The 23805-nt window shown below is 42.8% G+C and overlaps 1 protein-coding gene and 1 long non-coding RNA gene across 2 annotated transcripts in view; one reads left to right on the top strand and one right to left on the bottom strand.

Moving 5' to 3' along the window:
- col23a1b (collagen type XXIII alpha 1 chain b) overlaps positions 1-23805 on the top strand; it is a 128817-nt gene that overhangs the window by 2341 nt on the left and 102671 nt on the right. The gene's annotated exons all lie outside the window — the stretch shown is intronic.
- Positions 12916-14827, bottom strand: LOC146582194 (uncharacterized). The gene is made up of 3 exons (XR_014888769.1): positions 14718-14827; positions 14331-14448; positions 12916-14235 (listed from the first exon to the last, which is right to left on the bottom strand). It is a non-coding gene; the product is annotated as an uncharacterized LOC146582194 (long non-coding RNA).

Below are 23805 nucleotides of genomic sequence, written 5' to 3'. Positions count from 1 at the left end.
AGAGATATGCAGCACACACAGAAATGCAGACGAGGTGTTTTTACTCCATTAGATCTTATTATTGTGTCACACGTTGCCCCTCATTTTCCTATAAATCCCGTAAACCGCTGCGTAATCGAGTGGTTTTGGCACTGATACGATCCATAACAGCTCTTCAGGAGTCTATTTAAAGTCCTCTCTAGATGTGGTGGTTTGTTTTTGTCGAAACAAAAGGCTATTTTGTTTATTGCAGCTTTGATGCAATAGAATGCTTGTGGACATCTATTTTTTTCCACGTCTCAGCGATTTGATTGCTCAACACAGACTTGTTAACATTTCTCTATAAAAATGTGTTTATTTCTAAGGAGGGATTTCCAGAAAATAAATGCTTTATTTTCTTCTTCTTTTTGCACGTTTTTATGAAAAGTATCGCGTATTTGTTTGCGTCCTTGGACGAGGGTTTGGGCTTCATGTCGTGGTCACACGTGGTCCTATGCTGCGTGTGTCGTGCAAGTCTGAGTTCGTCTCAGAGCCTTTGAGGGGCCGACGGGAAGGGCGGGGGGGCTCCTCTCTCTCTCAACGCGACACTGTAAGATAAGACCATCTTCTCCCCTTTGGTTCCAACTCTCACCGCTTGAAATTTGATTCTCTTACCAACAGGATCACAGGCCAAGGTATTTCTGCTTGTATGCGTGTGAGACACAAACTACCACACTGCATGAGTGGCATTTCTGCCATTAAGTCCGTGCCCATGCCCTCCACATCAGGGTGTTCACCTTTCACTAAGCATGAGGCCAGGAGCCCAACAGGGGGCAGCAGCTCTGCAGCAGCGTTGGAAAGAATGATGCAGAACTCTTGGTTGACACTTTTTAGTTGAAAGATGTTCCTCTAATGGAAAAAAAAAAGTAGTAAAGTATTGTGAAGGCCAGCAGACCCACTAACTGTAAATGGTAATGTCCCTCAGGCTTTCACTTCAGGGACATTTACCTCCAGCGTCCTCCTAAAGGCAGCAGCACTGGGCCTCCTCTGTGTGCTCACAGATACAGCACGGCCAGCCGTTGTTAAGTCAAACTGTCACTAAATGCAGCTCTGCTTACGAGCTTCAGGTGTTTGCAATTAACACCCGCCTACACCCTCAACGCACACTCAAGCAGCACATGCACACAGACGTACACAAACATTCGCGTACACAGGCGTTCATTACTTACACATGAGCACAACACCTCTAAGGTGCCCCGACTAATTCGAATCATGTGGGGACAGCATGTGTCCTGCGAGGAAGGAGTGTATTGTCATCTAAGCAAATTGCGCTTAAAAGCTGTTTAACAGGTCTGATACTTAGTAGGGGGCACAAAGTCTGCCAGCACTTTGGCGAGTACCAGCCTGAAAATGACTATAAATAAACCTGAGTCAGCAACCAGCGATGGCTCTGCTGAATGAATGGGTGTTAAAAATATGTTGTTTTATGTGTGCTATGCTTGTTTTCTGCTATACGTGAGGACTGAGCGCCTTCAGTGTGCCTAATGCATCTGTGAGAGTCTGTGGTGTTCTTGTATGTGATGCCACGAGGTCAAACCCCTGGTTGTGCAGTCAGATTAGATTCCATGAGATAAGAAGAGGTCATTAGCACACTAAATGGGAGCACTGGGCCCCCTATATTCGAGTGTTTGTGCATAGCATTCTCACGTTGATGTATTTAACATGTGCCGATACCAACAGAAGTCCTACATATATATACTCTTGACGCCTTCTGCAGCAGGGTGATGTTTAATCGCTTGAGAAATGCACTACTTCTTGTGTGAAACCCTCCAGGAGTCTGTTGGCGTTAAACATCCCGGCATGGGATCGGCCTCTCACTCTCACTTAAGGGCAGCTGAATGCACTCATTGCCCAGCATCGTGCTCTACCACCTGGAGGCGGGGGTGGAGAAAAGTCTTTTGGGAGATGGAGACCCAAAGCGGGGCCAGCAATCACCCCTCCCTTCAGGCTGCATTTTGTTTAAAAGCCATAATAAATCAGACAGGAAGCTTGCTGCTACCTATGCAATGTATTGCCACAGAAGAACACATATAAGTTTAATTTATTACCACTTTAAAACAATAACAGCAGGAAATTTTGTTTTTGTACGCCATGTTTTAGATTTGTTACACTGTAGCTTTGGGCTGGGACGGCATTGAAATGCTGGACCAGAGCACATAACCAGCTCTTTGTGCACGATTGTGAGTCCTTTGACTTCATGTTTGTACTTGCACCCGTGTATTTCTAGTACTTGTGTTTATTTTGATGTCTGCAGGTACACGGTTTATTATGTCTTGAGGTGACTGAATACATTGATTTAGGTATCATATGGCATCAATATCCTCTCCCCTGTGGCAACAAGTAATAATCTGATGCCACAGGGGAGAGGGGTAAAATTGACAATTTTCAGGAGACAAAATCATCTCTGTCCTGCTGGCACACGGAGTTAAGTGTCTGTGCACGCATACTCATACTTGCAGATATCAGTTGGACCACAGCGTCTTTTTTCCAGCATAAATCTTCTTCTGATCCAGGCAAAGTTGTAGTGCAGAATAAAAATATGTTCTACATCCAGCTGACCTATTTTTTTCTCTTTGCACCCGTTTTACTTCACACACTGTACTTCTTCATGAGGTGAACATACGAGCTAAATCGATTTACAGTAAGCTATTTACTGAATGTAATTATTTGAAAATAATATTTCAGTAAGACACCGCTGTGTGGTGGTCTTTTATTTGAAAGGAAGTAGAATGTTTCCCTCTTCCCTCCTGTGCTGTCCAACAGCCTGCTTTGCATTTAGGACTACATCCCAAAAGACTACAGACATCATTTTCATATGGACAGCAGCTCCACAGCATTTCGTCCTCAAGTTACTTTTTTGCTTCGGCTGACGTGTCGTTAAGAGGAGGAATAAAAATAAGTGATGTATCTTAATTTTTTCTTATTTGGAAGATGATCTTGGAAGGCTTAAGTGTTCTCAGTTTATTTGTAGGAGGAAAGGGGAATGCTGCTTCTTAGATAGCTGGAGATATTTACTTTGGCGATGGCTACGTCTGCATTGCTGAAGTCATGCGCTGAGTGCAGCGATTGAGTTCAAGAGGTGTTTCTAGATCAAAGCCCTTTAACTGGTAGCCACTGTCAAACAAGTAATTTAGTGAAATGGGCTGCACCGTTAAAAGTTACAAGGGGAAATTGCTGAATTTATACATTGTAACGGGTTACAGGGAGGACTTTTGCACATGTGAAAAACTTGTAGGAAACCTTTTTTAAAGGGAAGCTGTGTGAAGTCTGGTGCTGTGTGGCCGACTCCAATCAGCAATGCAAGAAGGAAGTCATGAGGTAAATGTATTATTCCCACAGTTGAATGTGTGTGTTTTACAAAAGTACAGTTTGAGAACTCTCAGTTTACGTCTTCTTTACATAACTTTTGGTCTTTTATGATCTTGTTACAGCGATCTTGGTAAGCCAGGGTGAGTGCCAGTGCTTCATCTGTTATGTGGCTAAACCAGGATGGTGTCAGTGAAGTGAAGAGACAACTCGTCTCTATATGAGATGTTCATGTGTTCATGTTCACCAAAGCATTTGCATTAAAGTCAGACTGAGGATGAACTGAAGCACAGCTGGTGGAATCCACTCCAGGTGTGGACATTTTTATCCATGTATCAGCCCTCCTGACCATTGATTAACACACACACACGCAAACACACACTTGCACTACATAACCACAGAGAAAACGTCCACACGTCTCCCCTCTCTGTCTTTCAGCAGCTCTTTTTATTAAAGTTAGCTTTGTGAAACCACAACGTTTAACAGCGGGGCCAACATTCTTCCTGGCTGGACACAGGCCAGCCAGGCGGCAAGGCCCACGCGGACCCCAGGAGAACGAAGAACTGTCTGAACGCAGCGATCCGCCCTGGGATCGTAGTCCCGATTCACAATAAAGGTTTCTGGATGCAATTATCTGCTGGCATGTTATCATATTATCTGTCAGAATTGACCGAGGCCATTAAAAGCAGGAAATGATGTGAAGCAGTTAAAGGAGGAAGCACAGATTCTGGCTTATTTAAAGAACTTTGCATCCATGTGTACATATTTAAGCATCGTCACCTCTTGGCTAGTAGGGGGAATATCACCTGTTTTGAATGTTGTCAGCCCAATAAATAGCTGGAGCCGGCTAATGAGCAACAGCTATTTAAGGACATGTTTATATTTATGTGTTTTTCTAGACAAGTAAGAGAGCTGAGAGCGGTTTCTCAAGCGCGGCACAGCAGTGGTGCGAGGGCATTAAATAAAAGAATCAGTTTTGAACACAACCCCGACACAAACATAAATTAGATGTTTGTTTTTACCACAGATGGACACTGAATTAAAAATAAAATTCTGCATTTTTGAGGTTTATTGTACATTGTGAACTGAATCAACAAGCTATTTTAAAATTGCTTTACTTAAACATCTTTTAACATCAAGTTAAATCAATTCCGTGGGGAATATAGAGTAAAATATCAATCATTTCAAATGCACATGGCATCAAAGTACAGCTAGACTTTGAAGAACATCTGATGTGCTGCTTTTCACACAGTAATGCTTTGTCTGATGGGCATGATTTGAAAACAGCCATTGTTTGCAGCAGACCAGCGTGCATCAAAAGCATCAAATGTTGTGTTAAACCACAGGGATGTAATTCATTTCTTTAGCCCTGGATTGATTTAGGAGCATCACCACAGAAGTATCCATGGTGTTTCTTTGGCTGGAAACTCAGCAGATGGCCTTTAGAAGATTACTTTAAATGGAAAACAGCACTTATTATAGCTATTGAGTATTTCTAGTTTATCTATATTAGATATTCTGGTATTTTAAGATGTGTTTGGGACATTTTGTCTCATATTTTCTTTCATAATAATCAGTAATGGGAAAAAAATACATTTTTCTTCAGGGAGTCCATATTTTCAGGACAAGCAAGTATGGCTTTGCAATTAGCAGTTGCAGGAACTTGCAGAGTGGTGCAGAGCAGACACGCAGTGCCAAATGTGGAAACTATTATCGTGTTTTCTTTAATTATCACAAGTGGCAGGTGACAAGGTGAATAGCCTTTTAATGGGGGAGCAAAAAAACTCTTTAACACCACCATGTGGGCTCCTGCTGGCTGACAGCACCGTGATGATGAAAACAGCCCCTTTCTGTGTTATAGTATGAACCTGTTTTATATTAATTTAATTGATTTGTGTTAATTATTTCTCTGTATTCACAAAGATCCGAAACACCTCATGGTGATGTCTTTTGAAGTGTGTTTTCATTGGAATGATAGTGTCACTCTTATCTTCTATTAAAGAATAAAGATCGACAGAAATGAATATCCCATATCAGCCCTTCTGCATTTTTACAGCTCAGTTAATCTGTCAGGAATGTAACAAGGCTGACCCCAGCTGCGGGACGACACCCGTGCAAACACACCTGGATTTATTGGGCAGTTAGCATCTCTGGACATGAACCCAGACAAGCAGATATGCAGGGATGGTGCAGAGGATACTGTTTATCCTTCCAGATGCAGACTGGTAATAACAGTCAGGGTATATCTCTCTTTGGGAGTCACAGAATGGCTGTTGGAGATGTGAAGAAGAGCACTGGTGATCCAGATGGTCTCGCTGTGGCAAACGTGCTCCTGCTCAGTGTAAAAGCCCCTGGATGGACTCGCCACTCTCCCGGCACCTCTTTAATGAGCTGAGCTCATAAAACTGGGCTTGAAACCTTTGAACGGGCCCTCGGCACCACTGGTGCATGTTATTCTGTCATAGCAGGGAGTGCAGTATAGCTCTCAACAACTTAACACCCCCACTTTGAGCAGCGGTTTATTTACTTGTCTCAGGTCTGCTCTCGCTCTTTCTCTCCGTTTGACCTCTCCAAATATGTCCTTCTGTCTGTTATTTCCCCACATCCCTCCCCATGTCTCTGTTTCCTACGTGCAGCCCCTCCCCCATCATTCTGCTCAATATTTATGATTTCAGGAGTTTATATTTAGCTCACGATCTGGCTGGTCTGAGGCTGCTGTACATCCACAGTGGGTCAGTCAGTGTATACATTAACCCAGAGTTCAGCCAGAAGTGAGGCGGGGGAATGGAGCTTGTTATCACACATGCTGTAAACAGACGATGAGGAGATGCAGGGGGACTTTCACGGGAAAAGTGGGGAGTCCCTGAAGGTACAGGCCAAGGTTGTCTTGTATTATAGCTACTGGTGAAGAGGAGCAGTAGCTGTTAAAGGCTATAATCTGCTGACTGAATGATTGCATTTCTAATAAGATGAACAATACGAGCTGGGGTTTTATTTTTTAGGGTTGGTTGAAAAAAAAAAATAATGGCAAAAGTTAGCCAAGCAAAACTCGCAGTCATTCTGCTCTCATGTTTACAACCATATGTAACACATGCAGGGCTTAAGACTAAGCCTCAGTGGCTGCAGTTAAACGATCAGCATCACTCTGTGTGAAATGGCCTGTCCCGCCGATCGAGTCATTTATCTCTCTGAGGTTTCTCTTCACTGATTTGAGGATTTCGCGCGCAGTCGTACGCCAACCCGGCGTACCAAAAATGACCCCGTAAATAGATCTGATCGCCAGCCAAGCTTGGGCAGAAGCCTGTGCGTGTTCAAGCTGTATGTCTGTACGTGGGGGTCACCGATTTTGGGTGAATGTTTTTCCAGTAGGCCTCAGGGTGAAGCAATGTGATAATTGGAGCTAAACATGTGTTTATGTGCACACAAACACACACACACTTGATTTGTTGCTATTAAATTGAAACACTTGATTTGTATCAAGAATGCTGTTGCTGCTGCTGCTCACTCTCTAACTGCTTGTTCCGGATGGAGGCACAGGTGGAGGTGGGGTGGGAGGGGGCGAGGAAGGAGGAAATGGAGAAACTTGGAATAGCACAATATATTGCACATGTTGAAACTTTTTATCAGCGTTCCATCTGTTTTTTACATACTGAGCAAGCTTGTGTGCGAGCGTATGCTTGTTTTGTGCGCGTGTCTATATGTGTGGGCTCACCTTGCGTGTGTGTTCCCCACATTTCTGCATACCACCCGACAGCCCATCTCCATTGCCAGCCTCTGCAGGGACTTCTTATCTGCATATTTGCTGTTCCACTCAGGAATCATAAACGAGTCCTGAGTGCATTTTGGGAGCCAGGAGAGTATATCACAGATGTCCAGTCAGCTTGGGTTACACATGGAATATCTGACTTGAACATGTGGACAATCTATCAGGTCTACCATCTCTTTCCTCTCATTTTCTCCCTGCCTGCATCCAAATTTTGTTTCTCTTACTTGCTTTTCCTACTTTTCCCTCTCAGTATTTAGCATGCAAATGACGCTCTTCTTCCCACATAGTGTTTACACAGACGGAGCATCGGATGTATGTAAAAAGGATCCAATCAGCCTGTTTGCTCATTTTTGTCTCACAGTATTTTGTTTCTAGGGTTGCAGCATCAATGCACATCAATAGGAAGAGGCTCGCAACCCATTTAAACATAGAACCACAAAACAGCACAGATGCATGCTCAAGTTTGTTTGTTTTTTTCACTGTCACTCTTTTGCTTGCTGCTGATACTCCTTAAAGCCGGAGATTCACACTAGGGACTGAGCAGTCTCCACTTTAGTTCTGTTTATTTACTCTGAGTGTTTTCTCGCTTTCATGTGGTTCTGATGTGTGATCTGGAACAAGGACAAAGACTGGGATGAGTGGAGAGAACGGGGAGAACGAGACAGCGGCCCGAGGAAGCGCCAGAGAGACTAATGTGTGCAATGTGATTCCCATGAATGGGATTTAAGATGTGAAGTAGACAAATGAAACCAAAGTCTTTCTGTCACTTTAAATTGCTCTCTGTCCTTTACCAATTAGTGGATCAAACTGGATCTTTTGTTTATAACGCGCAATGAGCCAGTAAGGAGATCTGACCCAATTCAAGCCGCTCATCATAAAACGCGCTGAGCGTCGGAGCCAAACCACCAGCGAAAAGCGATTCTCTAGTGTACTTTTAATTGGAAGAATTGGCTTGACATGCGGTGTTATTGTCTAAGAAGGGGGAGGGGAAAAAAGAAAAAAAGCTGGCACAGATGAGAAAAAACTGCGGTTGTTCAAATGAGCGAGGAAAATTAAGATGTTATGGTATGAGGCTGGAGATGGGAGGTAGGATTTCTAGCTTGTGGGTTTTTGTCTGGGTGTGTGTTTTTACAGAAGAACAGTGGAATTTATTAGATTTTTAAAAATGGTTCTGATGAAAGCTAATACAAGCCTAACCAGTGAAAACCAGCTGACTGCAGGTACAGCTGCTGGGCTCTAAAGTCACACCTCTGACACATTTTCAGTTTCTAAATCGCGTTTAGTCGGCTGCCGTAGCGAGCTCTGATCTGTCGCTTGTTAGTGAGGCCTTGTCTGCCTGTTAACTCATCCAAATCTGTTTCACCTTGCTGGTGGAAGCCTTAAGATGCACTCACAGCCAAGCACCCTATTTTCCTTTTCTGGTTGCTTTCTCTTGAGGTTGTATGAATAGAAAAAAAACACAATACCATTTTTGGTGCTGTCATTCTCCTGTGAAGAGCCAACCTACTGTAATTTCCAGAAAACCCCAATGCTATTCTATTTTTCTTTTGTCAGACCCAAGTTTTGAACAACTAGTGTACCTGGCTCATTCGGGAAACAGGAATGTGACTGACTCTTTTTAACAAGCTGGTTTCTTGGAGACAGATTTCCTGGCGCCATGGAGCTCTCATTTATTTATTCGGAGCAACAGGTTTGATCAAATCAGACAGACCTGACGAGCGTCTCTCACGTGGCAGATCAGCTGGACAGCCCGTCATCTTGCCCGACCCTTTAAACTGCGTTAACATTCATTCAGTCTGTCTCTGTGTCCTCCTCTATTGTGCACTGATGCTTGTCTTTCCTGTACAAGGTTTTTTCCTCAGTGCACCTCTGAATGCTTGTTTGTGTGTATGTGTGAGAGAGAGAGGAATAGTCCACGTGCAGAAAAACGCAGAGGGAGGGTGACTGGCTGCAGGACATGCTGGGGGTAGGAGGGTGTCAAAGTTTTATGTGCTCTCCATACAAACAGATAAAGTCTGAATGGGGCACAGATGCAAGCCTCCCCGCTGCCCCGTTTCTCCCCATTTTCTCCACGTCTGACTATTTCACCTCCTAACATCTTTGTTTTTCCTACTTCACCTCATCTTTTTCGCTCCCCGGTTCCCTCCCAGGAATATTTCAGCATAATACTCCATCTATTATCTGTATTTTTCAAACATTATCCTCATGTTGGGAGTTTCCTTTGTGGTGTCTCTCCTCCTGTTCTTCACTTTACTGCCTCTTCCCCATCTGCCTCCTCTCGCCTCTTTCCCCCTCCTCTCTGCAGGACCTCAGTAAAGTGGGGTCAGCCTTTAGCATGTAATGCTGTGTCTTTCCTCTTGTTTCTCCCCTGCTCTTTGACTACTTCATTAATGCTGGCCTCTCCAAACTGGCCGATTGCCTTTCATGTTTTCCCCTGGGTCATGGCCTAGACATGACAGTAGGCCTAACATTTCAAAATAAGGCCTCTCCACCGGGACATGTCAGGTTTTTCACTGAATTTATGTGTATTTGTGTCTAACGGGATTAGGACAGAGTAAAAAGAAAAAAAAAATCTTACAAACATCTGTGCTTGTTATCTTTTTTAACCTGATTTAGTGTCACCGAGTGGAGCCATTGTGGATTGTGCTATTCATCAGGAGAGAGAGGTTGAATTTCTTTGAAAAAAAAAGAAAGAAGAGTTTAAACTTAACGGAGGAGGAAAGTTAGAAAACGGGGAAATGTGAAACCTGTCATTGTATGCTGTCTTGGAATAATTGTCACGTATATTTAGCACATTGAGACACAAAGACAGCTGTTGTTGCCAGCTCACTTCTATTTTGGCCCTGCGTCCGTCCTGTCATTTTAACTGGGCCCATATCTGTAAATAGTCTGTGCCGCTGACAGGCTCTTCACACAGATCACACGCCACACCAAGATCTTATCTTTTAATATTAATAGAAGCCAGACTTTGGGGATCTAATAACCTAAATTGAACTGAACACAGTCTTAGGTTCAGTTATCGAAATTCGCTGCTGGCCCCGGCACACATCAGGGGTTTAGTTTATCCGGGATCTTGCGTCCAGTAATAATCCTTAGCCTCTAACCTTGCAACCTCTTCACCTTTTAGTAACAGTGGAGCCCCACAATCTCTCCTTCAGTAAGCTTCAAAACCTAAACAAGGGCAAACAGGATGCTCGGTCACTCCTCCACCTTTTAATCTACCTCCACTAAAAACACCCGGTGTTATCTCTGGGAGCTAAACGCCATCATCAGCACCCCTGCAAACCTCTCTCACCATGGCTCTGGGTGGGGGGAGTGTTTAAATTAGGGGAGAAGAAACTACAGTTATAACATGTTTGTAAATGTTTAAAGTTTCTGACAGATGAATGTCTGAAAAATGCATAAATATAACAGATATCACAAAATTGTATGTGAAATCTATATCTGAACTCTTTTCCCCATAAAGACAACATTTGACAACCTCCCCAGTACCCTAAGTGACATAAATGAGTTTTGTCACCTTAGTATGTATCAAAGCTGTGGTTTGACAACCATTAGAATAGTTTCCGAAGGTAGCTACACAGAGACCACCCTTAATGACGTCTGATGTACACCCAGACATTCTGTTCTATAAGGAGGCCTGAAATGTGACAGAAACTGCTCAGTTCAGAGAAGAGCTTCAAGTGTTACTCCCGCAGACTTTCATGGAGTAAAGAGTTTAAAGGAAGCCAGGTCTAATTTAAACATTACTTGTTTTGTTTTACCAGGAGGGAGCTGGTCCCTATAAGTTCTTCTTAGCGCTGAGATTTTAGTTAGAAGTGGAGCTCACAGTTCAAAACACCTAAAAGACATGTAAAGGAGACTTGAAGCCAATCACCTCTCAGCTTTTGGCCTGAATCTACCACCTTTACTGTGCAGACATCCATGCAAGAAGACGGATGAAGATAAGGGTTGTTTGTCTCTATAGGGTGGAGGGGTGAAGGAGGAGGAGAGGAAGAACTTGGAGGGCTGTCAGGGTTCCACGACGGATCTGATCAGGCTGCTTGAGGGTGGTCAAGGGAGCCTTTCCTAACAAAACAGATCGGATGACTTGGCATTTGGTCCTGAAGTTGTCCATGCATCTATCTGTCAGTCTTTCTGTCTGTTGGGTTATGTGGGTCTGCCAACCATCAGTCATCATTCACTCAGTCTCCCACACACTGACCTGGCCCCCTCAGTCCAGTATCCTGCCTCTGGCACAGTTACTGGACTCGGCTGTGGTTGATGTTGAAGTTGGAGCTGAATTGAGTTAGCCAAACTGTTTTTGGATCCTCATGACATGAAACAAAAGGGCCCCCGAGGAGAACATTGAACCTGGTTCCAGAGAGCAAACAAATATGTTTCGACGCAGGGGCCCACATGCACAGGTATATGGATATGTACACAAAGGCAGGGCTTACGTGCCAATAAAAACAGATACACATACACGCAAAGCCATGTTGCCATATGTGCGTTTGATGGAAACACGTAGATTTTGGATACGATCCAACAAACCCTTGATGGATTTTCAGCTCTACTCTACTCCAGGACACACTCAAAAACACAGTGACAAAACAAAGAGGCATTAACCATCAAGCAGGAGCCATAGAAAGAAGCAGGAGAATGCCGTCTCTCCCAATCCCAGTTTTCCTATTTTTCCCTTGAGGGACATGAAGTGAAACTATCATTTGTTCCCTTTCCCCTCATCCCAGCCATCGTTTGTCCCTCGATCTCCTCTTCAGCTAATTCTGATATTTTATATGTTTGAATTCACAAAAAAATCCTTCATGCTGGAGACCCACACGATGCCCTTCTCTCCTCCTGGTTGTGATTGTACATGTGGTATTGGGCTCTTTAGTCTTGTGTACTGCGGTGTCACTTTTGTGCTTTGTGGTATGGTGTTGCAGTAACACCAAAGGGACATTGGGCAGACAGGCTGAGCAGGGTTCTTCTTCAAAGTGAATTTTTAAAAAGTCTTCATTGTTTTTCATTCACGTCTCTTACACACGCTGACATAAACGGACATATGTGCACACTTAAGGTATGCTGATGTTCCTGTCTCCAATTAGGTGCTTTTTTTGGTGGGGGGGTGTCTTCAAGTGCAGCCCATGTGTGCATAGTATGTCTCTACCTCTGCCTATGGAGGCATGCTCACACACTGCAGACAGCTCCAGGGAAAGCTTCAGTAACTTGCACCCTCGACAAAAGAACCTGCAGCTGGCTGTTATAATGAACAGCAGGGCCTCCTCAATTGAGTAAGAATGGGAGATGTCTAGAATATCATTTTAAATGTCTGGAACATAAGACATGACGTAGATTATGGTGTATTGCTGTCAGAAGAGTGCAAAGGCAACCAAAACCCATGAATTGTGTTTGTGCTATCTTAGCTGTGTGGACCGGACTACAATTATTCAGTAACTGTCGGATCACCTGCTGGATCCTAATGACTTTGGTGATCTTCCAGTTTTCTTCATGCCACCGAGAAGTTTGTGGCTTTGAGTAAAATGTCTCAACAACTATTGGATGTCTTTTCACAAAATTTGGTGCAGCTGTTTTGTCTGTGTAGTGCAAATTTGCAGATGTTAGCACACTATTACACCAAACTAAGTTAGTGATAATGGTAAACATACAGACCGAACACAATTTGTAGCTCATGGGTGGGTTTTTTTTGTGTGTGTGTGTGTGTTGCTTGAAGAAGGTGCCCCCTGTGGGAATGCACTATAACAGGATGAAGAACTAAAGTCTTCATAAGCTGCTAAACACAAACAGCAGTTTGGCAACAATAATACACACAGCATGAATATAGTTCAATTTAGTTTTATTTTTATAGTGCCAAATCACAACAACAATCACCTCAAGGTGTTTTGTATTGTATGCTAAAGACCCTACAATAACACAGAGAAACCCCCAACAATTACATGACTGCCTTTGAGCAAACATCTAGTGACAGCAGGAAGGAGAAACTCCCTTTAAACAGGAAGAAAGCGGCAGAACCAGGCTCAGGGAGGGAAAGCCATGTGCCACGACCAGTTGGGGGTGAGGGGAGAGAGACAGGGCAAATATACGCTGTGGATGAGCGCCAGAGATTTATAATAACTAATGATTAAAAGTCCTGTAGAAACACGTGCGACCCCTGTGTTCACTGTGCTTACATGTGCAACAGGAAGTCAGATATCCAGAAGTCATTGTCAGATTATCGTATTTCCGAGTTGAGAGAAATCTAAAATAATCTGATGTGTTAAATGTGTTGGTTTTTCAGTGTTTCAGGCCTTAGTTTACCACCGTGAGGCCGACTGTTTTCATGACAGTTTTACAGAGTGACAAGCTGTTAGCGTATTTTCCAGTTAATAACAAAATTTACCTCAAAGCATTTCCAGTAAATCATTGATATCCCAGCATGTAAAATTATGGACTTGATGTTTTCATTTTGCAGTATACCACCATTTTTTTTTTTAATTTTTGTTTTTATCTTCGATAGTTAATAAAAAAAACAAACCCAATCTCTTTTGGTTTTCAGTATCTGCTGTAATTAACATAACTGAACATCATGTCTCTACAAAAATCTTCCTGCTCTGACCACATTCTCATGCTTTTAACAGCTTTTTTTTTAATGCTTTTATATCGAGGGTTAAACCGATCTCGAGCCTAATCCCACTTTAAGAGTCAGTCCTCCTTCAGCCTCGGTTTTTGTTGGTTTTTCAAACCCTTTGCTTGACTGGCTGAGGCAGAGTGAGATTTAGCCAAACCACTGCTGTCACTTTCAATCCACAGGATCTCAATTGTCATTTGATTGCTGCTTTGGACTTTTTTTTCTTTCCTTTTTGGTCATGATTCAGTCAAGATGTTTCCACTGCAGAGGACTTTAACTGTATAATGTTGTAATGATTTTGCCAGCACATTAACTTGACTCCGCACACACCTGCAACCAGATGGGGAGAGTTGGGATTCTCATTGGCTGTATTAAGGGGTTGTTTTGTAACTGATCTCCTGCCTGTTCGCTTTGTTGTTTTATGCTTTACGTTGCCAATCTCTCCTTTGTTCTGTTTCGCCTCTACTCTCATCTCCTCTCTGCTGCTCCGCTGTCCTCTAAGTGGGAATACAGATGTCAAAGCCATTTGCTGCATTGCCTGCGTTGGTGACAGGGGTGTAAAAGGGGGGGACAGTAAAAGTCAAAGACCGCTGTTGAACATGATCCTCAATGTGCCGTTAACCATAATCTGACCTGATTTGATCTTTCCTTCCACTCCTCCTTCCAGCTTTCCTCTCTCTTTACTGCTTCCTCGCCTTTTCTCCATCATTCCCCCGACTCGTCCCGTCTGCCACTTTCTTACTCAGTCCGTCTGCAGATAGAAAGATAATATTCAAAAATGTCTGTGGTTGCTTAATAGGGTTGAAAAGGCAAATAATGACAGGTTATGGTCATCTGTAAAAAGAGATGTTTTTAATATTTGTGGAAGTACAGAATGAAATTGTGCCGTTCTTTGCAGAAAAACCACAACCAGTAGATGCCCCAGGCGAGTTTAAACCAAATACTGAAGATGATTTGATTTTCACTTTAATCCACATTTACTATTTAGAGAGCAGGGTTTGTTCTTTTCCATTCACTTACTCCATCCTCTGACCCCAACAGACCTTAGTGTCTTAGCAAGCATCTCTTTTTTCCACTCATTTTCTCTACGACTATCATTCTATTGCTCCCCAGGGTATTTTGTGTCCACACATCCCTTGAACATGGTCTCTCTTTCGCCCCTTATAGCCCACATGTGTCACCAGACACTGTGGTGTTATCCTATTAGCACACTAAGTAGCCCTCTCGAAATTCCTCTGATAGTTTTTAATGAAGCCACTTGCTCTGGGCATCAGAGCAGCAGTTTTAAATTTAGGCTTTCAGTAACCATGTGTCTTACTACTGTCAGACGGCAGGCAGGAGCATGATGTACAGCTGGTGTAAAGTTAGCACCCTGATGAACCAATCCAGACATGGAGATGAGAAGGAGATCATCACCAGAGATGGCTGGTAATAGATGCATCAGTAGGATGTATGGATAAACAAAGGTCTGAAATGAAGGCAGCTTGTCCAGAGACCGAGGAGGCCAATCATGAGAGGAATCGGGGGGGGGGGGGGGTCGTGACCCTCGACAGGTGTGGGGAGTGGATGGCATTGTTGAAGCATTCATAAAGGACCAAAAAAAGACAGCAGATATAGGAAGGAGATGCCCCGCTGAGGGGGAAGCTCACACATCAACAGTTCATCAACACTTAAAGCCTAAGAGGCTTATGAAGACATTTTTCAAATTTATTTCCCTTTTTCTCTCATCCTGCCAACACATCATTCAGCAAATCTTGTATATCCAATGTTTTCTCAGTCTGAATATGCTATATTTGAGTTATGCTAATGAGAACTTGCCCTGCCAGAAGAAGAAGAAAAATATACTTCATAGCTGAGCACTTTCCAAACAGTCTGAGACTCCTGCTGCTTGTGGGGCTGTTTTGTACTGAATAAACGGATAGACAGTCACTGCTCGAATGACACCAAAGTTTATAACTAATAATAAAAAAATTAGAGCTCAAAAAAGTTGTTTAAAATAATCTTAGGATCAGTTCGGAACTCTGCTGGGAACTTTTGGAAAGAAAAATGGCAAACATTACTTCTGCTTGTTTTTTGCTTTGTGAAATTCTGTACCTGAACTTCTTTCATAGACAAAGCATTTTATTTTGGTTTTCTATATTAAAAATTATAATTATTGATTAGTTGAAGCAGTAACTGTGAAAAGTCATTAAGCAGATTTTTAAATTAGATATAAAAACTGAGGAATTACTGCATCAACCTGCTGAAATGGTACTTTTTAGGATGTGTTTCACATTCTTCTCCTTCCACCATGACAGTTCTGTGTAGAAATGAACAAACATCTGGCTTTTCATTGTTGATTTTTATAAATAGGTCAGCAAATAGGACCAAAACCTAGTCCTGTTGTAGAGTACGATTGTTATTGCTACAGTATCTTCTGTTTGCGTGCAGCTAATTCAAATGAATGAACTGGGCAAAGAGAAACAAGGCCCATCCACATGATGGTAACCCTTTGAAGGAAGCATCAGCCTGTGGTGAATGTGGGGCCGTAGGTGTTGGAGGGGTCTGCAAAGAGAGGATCTGGCAAGTCTTCACTGATGCCAGGCACCAATGGGAATGTTGGGAATGCTGGATGTCCTTCACAGTGACCCATGTGTGTGCGTGTGTGCAAGAGAGATAAGTGGGAAATGTGGGGGAATAAGCGAGTGTCCTTGAAGAGTGTACAGTGGTGCACTGTATAAACACCAGCAATACTCCAGTTGAGCTAAATGCACTAATAGATTTTCCGTGCAGTCGCAAAGAGCCTCATCATACCGAGCTTGTAGGGCATCTAGCCTCCTGTGTTTGGGGTTTAAGGCAGAACTAATTCAAGTTTTCATTAAAATTCTCACTCTATATTTGTCTGTCTGTGAACCGCTAATGAGAAAATATCTCAGGGAATCAAGATCGGCCTTGGACGCCGAATTTGGGGTATGAAATTGAGAGCAGATGTTTATAGTCTAATTAAGTCAAATATTTATTTCTTTGACATTTTGGTCTCTTTTGTTGTGTTGTGCTAACCCCTTATAGTCGAGCAGTCAGCAAAAAAAAGTTCAAAGCAGTTACAGAGTGGAAAAATAGACAGCTACAATCTTCTCAGGGCATTTAAAGGAGCTGTGTTATGGTAATTTGTCTCTGTGATACCCCTATGCATGGTAAATCCAGGTTTTGTGTTTAGCATCCATCACGTTCTTATCAGACCTGTTGGGGTGTACTGCTTCCTGATTGATTGGTTGCTCGTGCTAAGTGGAAGCTGTTTTTCTTTGGTTTTTTCTTTTTTTGTACGGACAACCCGGAAAAAGACAAAGAGAGCAGCCAGCAAAGGAGTAAATGTGGCACAGAGATCGCTTTCAGGAGCATTAAAGCTCTGCAGTGTCTTGCACCAGAGGAGTGAAGGCCATGTTTAGAAAAGTGTGGAATGCTTTGGCCCGTTATTGTCCCGCTGGTCTGGTGATGGCGGTGTCAGGTTAACTGTGAGCCCGAGTTACTCGCATTCCCATCGTCCCCTCCCTAAAAACACCCAGCCGTCCCAGCCGAGCTCTGGGACTGGATCCTCAACTCATCTGCTGTCATTGTCTCACAGGCTTCTCGTTCATCATATAGAGACAGGTATGCTAAGCCTTCTGCCCACATTAACATTCATCGGATGTCAGTGGGTGTAAGGTGGGAAGGACAGAGTCACCTTTTCCAGATTTTCTTCTTCTTCTTCTTCTTCTTCTTCTTCTTCTTCTTTTTCAGACAAATGGATAAACATTCAGGCTGACAGCCAGACAGATAACAAACTCTGGCTTATCAAGGACCCGTGAAACAAAGCCACTGGAAGGAACTCTGCATATTTTAGGCTCACTATAGTCCTCATATACAAAAGCACATTTGTATGTGACCATAACCTTAAACATGCACACACACACACACACACACACACACACAGTCGCACAAGCTATTCTTGTCTGAACCACTCATCTGAAAAAGTGCCGAGCTGGTTATGTTACACTGGGACAGGCTGTGGAGGATTTGAAGGTCAGATGTTGAAGCAGGATAACCTCTCAGGCAGTTTAATGTCACTGTCATTGTTGTTGGCTCGGTACCGTGCTGCTGACTGCACGACTTCTAATAAAGTTAAACTTGCCCATTATGGGAATAATTGTTCTGCTTAGGCGGAATGTGGGCTCAGTCTGTGTGTGGCCGGGCATCGCCTCCCTCCAATGTAGCTCTAAATGCTTCACTTCCCTCGGGGAGGTTTGTGTTGCTCTGCTTCTCTTTGCCTTCTCACACACAAACACACACACACATTGAGCCTCGAGGCTGGTTCCATTGGACAGTTCACAGATCAGATTCACTGACATTTTAAAATGGGACAACAATGTGAAATCTCAAACAGTCAGATGTAAATTTCATAGACGGGATGCAAATGAACTGGGACGGTGGTGGAACAGCAGAGGATGAATGCAGATTAACTTTGTCATTCAAATTGATGGTTAGATATCAAAAACTCGGTTCTTCAAATAACCTCAGTGCTGACAGGACTTTGCTGTCATTGTTTAGAAGGAGAGCCAGTGGAAAAATCACTGAAATGTCACTCAGTGTGGTTTGTAGTCCCAAATTTTATGAAGTCCCGCATCAACAATTCCCTTTTTTCCAAATTCCATTTAAAACCTCAGGAATCTTCCCCACTGTGTCACCCACTGTGACAGAATATTCTCAATGAGAAAATAAACCATGAGGATGTTTTTTTAAAAATTCTGATTCTGCAAAAAGCCGCTGTAGTCCACTGGATACAGAGAGAGGAGGGATATGAGGGGTTTCTGAAGTTTTACATTAAAAAAGCATTCTGTTAGATATTCTGTGTTTCTTTTTTTATACCAAATCATGACTTATTTAGATCTGGATATAAGTATTGTCTGTAAGCCAAATCAAATTGCACTTGTCCATCTCCAAACCAACAATCAGATTATGCTAATGAAAAAAATAGTGCCAGCATGAAAATATAGAAAACTGCAGTTCCTTGAATGGCCACTTGAGACCCAAATGTAAGTCAGTCCCCGTAGACCCCATGTTTAAAGGTTTACAGTATTTTTTTAAAAAATCTATGAAGTTCTTTTTATTTTTCACACTGTGGAACTTTAGGTCTGGAGCAGCACAGTTTTGAGGTGGCTAGCACTGTTTCCTCACAGCCCTGTCACAGCTGGGATAAGCTGATAGTGAAGAAATGATGCTCTAGTAAGTGAAAGAAATCTGTCAGTACGAGTATTTGGGCTGAAATAAGTGTTACGTTATAAAAGTAAAAGGTACTGTAACTATAAAAACATTTTTGATTTGATTTTGTTTTTTTTACTGCGGATCCAACTAGAAATGAGGAAGATATTTCTATTATTGTGAAATATTTGGGAAAAAACAGTAGATTTGTCATTTAAATGTCTTTTATTACTAATTTATTGCTAATTCAGGCCTGTTGGCCTTACACACCTGCCCTAGTACAAACAGTTTAAAGTTTACTTTCTCAAACTGTACTACCAAAAAGTTGAAGAAAATGACTTTCCAAAATGAAACTAAGTATTTGTGTTTTTTAGAGATTTACATCTCCGGTAGAAATGCTAGAATTCCCCAGCTAGCATAGTCAGGCAAGGGAATTTAAACAAGAGACACCTGCAATTTCTGTCTAGCAATATCACGGAATATACTGGCATTGCGTAAGGTATGCAATTTGTCAGGCTTGTCTTTTCCTTGTTTTTTTTTTTTTTATACGACTGACAGGATACTGATCAATGATCGGACCACAAAACAAAAGTTTTCTAAGGAAATCCCAAATCATTGGCACGTTGCAGTAAATTGTACAGAGGGTGTTCGGCATGCAGTCGCTCGCTGATCCCTATCGCTGTGATTAGAACTGTCATTAGTTCCAGCTCTTCCAGCTCCAGCAGAGCCTAAAAAAACACATTTATCTGTGGACGCGTAAAGTATAAGAATGCACACGGACACGAACAGAGTCCTTTTTGTGTGACTCTGGAGGACATTGCACTCACTTCCTGGCTTGACCCAACCCTCCCTGTAACCTTAAGCCAGATCTTCACCCTGAATTATAAGGATTTATAGTATTGCAACTTGATCCTTGTCAGCAAAACCAAAGTCAAATTATTGAGATTACATAAACAGATTTATGTCTCTACAGCATGAGTAATACAAGTGCACAAACAAACACACAGACGCACACACTATGAAAACGTCTGTGTGCCACACACAAACAGCTCTCACTCTCTGTATTTGTTGTTTTTTGCTTTGTTTGTGTGTGTTGTCCTGCGTCCGTGTAGCCCCGTGTGTGTTTTTGCATGGTGTCTTTGTCCGCATGTGCATGTTTGTCTTTGCCATATGTTTGTCATTTGCGAGGGGCTAAAAAAAAGGATTTAAAAGCCATTCGTTTAAGGACTCTGCTCCGTTTCCGTCACTGTCTATAGGACCGCAGTTTACATTTTCTCTGTATTAATGAACAGAAGTGGTGTGTGCCGGCTGGCTTGGCTGCGAGGTTAGATCTGTGTACTTTCTGTTCGATGGGCAGATGTTTGTGTGTAAACACTCCTCCTGCTCCAGATGGGACTTCAAATGAATCTGTCAGCTGCCAAAAAGGAAAATGTGTACGAGTGCTTTTAATAGATGATTTATAAATACAGACTGTGTGTGACATCTTTTTTGGCTCACAGAATCTTCCCACGTTTTGTTCTGGACTCTTACATCAGTGTATTATATGCACAGTATGAAGTCGTTTATTAGGGATTTTTTTTCAGTTTTTCATGCAGTATCAGTACCTCTGTGATTTTTAAGCTTTCAGGGGATTTTTTTGTGCATTGTCCTGTTTGTAGGAGTTTTCAAGCATTCAGATTGTGATGTTTCTGCAGGCATGGTGGAATGTGTTTGAAGTACTGGTAGGAGTATGTGGCCCTCTGCCCCACTAGCTCCCTTATGCTGTCTGAAGTGTGCCAACCCCTTCACCCTTTTCTCTCCCTCCACCAAAGGGCCCCCTCGTGCTCTCTGCTCCTGGCTCAACCCTTACCTTGCTTTAACTCCCATTGGGCCTCCTGCTCTCTCCTGCCTTCACCCTGATCCTGACCCTTTCCCCATCTTCCCCCCTCTCCCCTCCATCTTCACCTGGTGTCCACGCTGCCCTCTATCTGTCCTCATCTGCGTCTGTGCTTGTGGATGTCCCATTATCCTCAGGTCTTCTGGGAGCTTTAACCTCTTCCATTTCTTGCCCTTGCCTTTGACAAGCTAGCGCTTGATGCTAGGAAAGAGGAATGCGTCCGCTCTGTGGCGAACAGCCAAACAAAAATACGCCACTTGTATTTCTTGAGCGAAGGAAACTGCGATATTATGGTGTGATGACAGATGGCTGCCAGTTCGCATCATCTTCTCAATAACTTGACCCCACATCTGGCTCCAGAGAGCCGCCACACAGGCAGGCAAGGTGTTCATACGCTGCGAGAGATTCATGTGTGGGTTTTATGCATAAAAGTGTGAAGAAATGAGAGGTTGGATCCCGATAGTGCAATGTTTATAAGACCTCACTTACTGGGTTAGCAGGATATAAATGAAAGGCTGTCATTCCAAGTCCTTTTTAATGGGAACATAATGTAGATCATGATCCTTTATGATCACTTAAATCTTAAGGCTTAGAGCTCATTCTTCTTTTCTTTTTGTATGACTGTTGCGCCTCTGTGTCTGTCTTTATTGGCTCGTGTTGAGTTGGCCTCAATGAAAAGTTCAACAGCCAAAGTGGAAATACTAGTTTTCTTTTGGGCAACACAAATTACCCCAGTCACGAACATAATCAGATAGAAGCGGCACTCGAAACAACGCTTTGGCTTGACCGCCGCCATTGAGAAATAGAAGCATAACGTTGCTACACTCTCTCTTCTGTGACAAGTACTGATGCAATCTACCGATAACACTCAGCCTTGTTTGACAGAATAAGACGTTTCCCCCTCATCGGGCCAGCTGACCCTCTTGTGAGGAGACTTTAGTAGAGCGTGAGATCAGTGATGGCCAACGCCTAGCTGGTGTAGCGTGACTGAGTGAAAAGTAGACGCTTTGACTCTCTTATATAAGCGGATTACAGAGAGAGTTTACACTAAAGGTGTAGTTGTGTTCGAACTAGGGCTGCCACAAACGATTATTTTGATAGTCGACTAGTCACCGATTATTTTTGCGATTAGTCGACTAATCAGATCATCATCCATTGGACGTACAGCGTACAGCTTATTGCACCAGCAGCATCTGGTCTTATATAACTATCATTAGCTTACAGCTTGAAGTGTTTGTGCTAACTAAAAATAAAGACAAGATGGTAGTTTATTAATTTTTAATGAAATTTGCAGATTGTTTCGGTGAAGTTTAATAAACTCCTTGCTTTCTAAAATATAACAGGACACCGGAGTATATTATCCAGCGTCTCAAACTTCTGATGATCAGCTGTCTGCTTGAAGTTTATTTAGCTGTGCAAAAACTATAACTTTAATCTCAGCCAAACCGATTTACTCAGGAACAAATAAAATACTAAAGAAAGCCAAACAATAACATTTTAAGTTATCTAAGTGACTTATACATCATGTTTAACCTGAGTAGCGAAAGACAGTGGTGGGTTTGAAAACGATTTGCCGGGAGTCCAGTGTTCTCACGGCTCTAGTTAGCCTTGCCCCCGCCTAGCTAACGAGCTAGTGGGTAACAGACGTCTCCGAAAACGTCGGAGAGCTTTTGAAAATATGTGGTGTCTTGATAAACTGAGCAGATATTTGAGGTTTACACAGCTACATTCTCGCCTGAAAATATGTTAAACGTTTATTTTGTGACCCAGAAAGAATAATAAGAGTAAAGTTAAAACTAACTAGCTGCCGCCATTGTTGACGGCTGCGCTATGAATTCTGGGATACAGCTTCTTCTTCTTCGGGGTTTAACGGCAGCTGGCATCCTTGTACATGCAGTGCTGCCATCTTCTGTTTCAGTCCGTTATTACACCCTTAAATCCTACTACTCATTCCTGCGTCCTTTGTGATCTTACAAAGCTTCAAACGATGCGTCGACTATTAAATTAGTCGTCGACGATTTTAATAGTCGACATAATCGTGACTAGTCGACTAATCGTGGCAGCCCTAGTTCGAACTGATGGAAGTTTAGTCATTTCTTGCCTTAAATGACCACTGCTATTGAGTATGTTGAGGCCCAGTTTCTCTTTGTTCAACCTCAGGACTTGTTGTAAGAGCAGTAGATTATTCCAGGTAAAAGTTTGGTAAATCAAGGAAAACACAAGGCAACACAACACACCCTTCACTCCATCTTTATATTTTCCCAAAGAGCTGCCCGACTGGGCAAGCCCAAGCTGTTCTGTATCAAACAAGCTGGGCTTCCTGATGGGTGATAAGTGATGAAGAACCGGTCAGGGTCCACGGAGAACAACCCCAGAGAGACACCGAGAGGTCGCATGGCATGTCAGAGGTCACGAATGAGGAAGATGAAGAGAGATTGGGTCGAACTCCTTGTGGGATCTCAACACAGATGGCAACGGGGGGTAAAAAGAGAGCGAGCTGCTATTGCTGTGCAAGTCAAAACATGGGAACTGCAGCTACTGCTGTCTGTTGCTGATGATCTGAAAGTGTGTCTGCACGCATGAATGCAAACAACACCTTCAAACCAGCGCTCCCACACCTATGAATGAAACACCCCACTGAAAACACAGCAATCAAACAGGAAAACTATCTGAGCAGCACAATTAAGAGGTTTGTTTTCCGAATGTCCGAAATAGCTGATGTGCTGCCCATTAATCTTTCATGGAGCTCGAGGCAGAAAATCCCCATTATGCTACAGAAAGGTGCACAGAGTTGGATGAGTTGTTTATTTACCATGAAATTTAAACTGCGGGGGTCATTAGCTCATATTATAATTGGTGTCATATACGCTTTTCCTTTATGGTCTGGTCTCAGTTCAGGGCGGCACTGGATGGCAGGTGTGACTAATTAGACTGCATGTGTACTACTATGTGCGTGCGTGCGTGTGTGAGAAAACAAGGCTGAAATGAGAGTGGAGCGTACAGATGTGCACGCATGCT

Source organism: Mchenga conophoros, linkage group LG2 (genome assembly GCF_057382185.1).
Source record: "Mchenga conophoros isolate Kocher_MC1m ecotype Shallow Benthic linkage group LG2, M_conophoros_male_GT1.1, whole genome shotgun sequence".
Classification (NCBI taxonomy): Eukaryota; Metazoa; Chordata; class Actinopteri; order Cichliformes; family Cichlidae; genus Mchenga; species Mchenga conophoros.
Note: the sequence above shows the minus strand (reverse complement) of the source record. Positions and strands in the feature narration are given on the sequence as shown.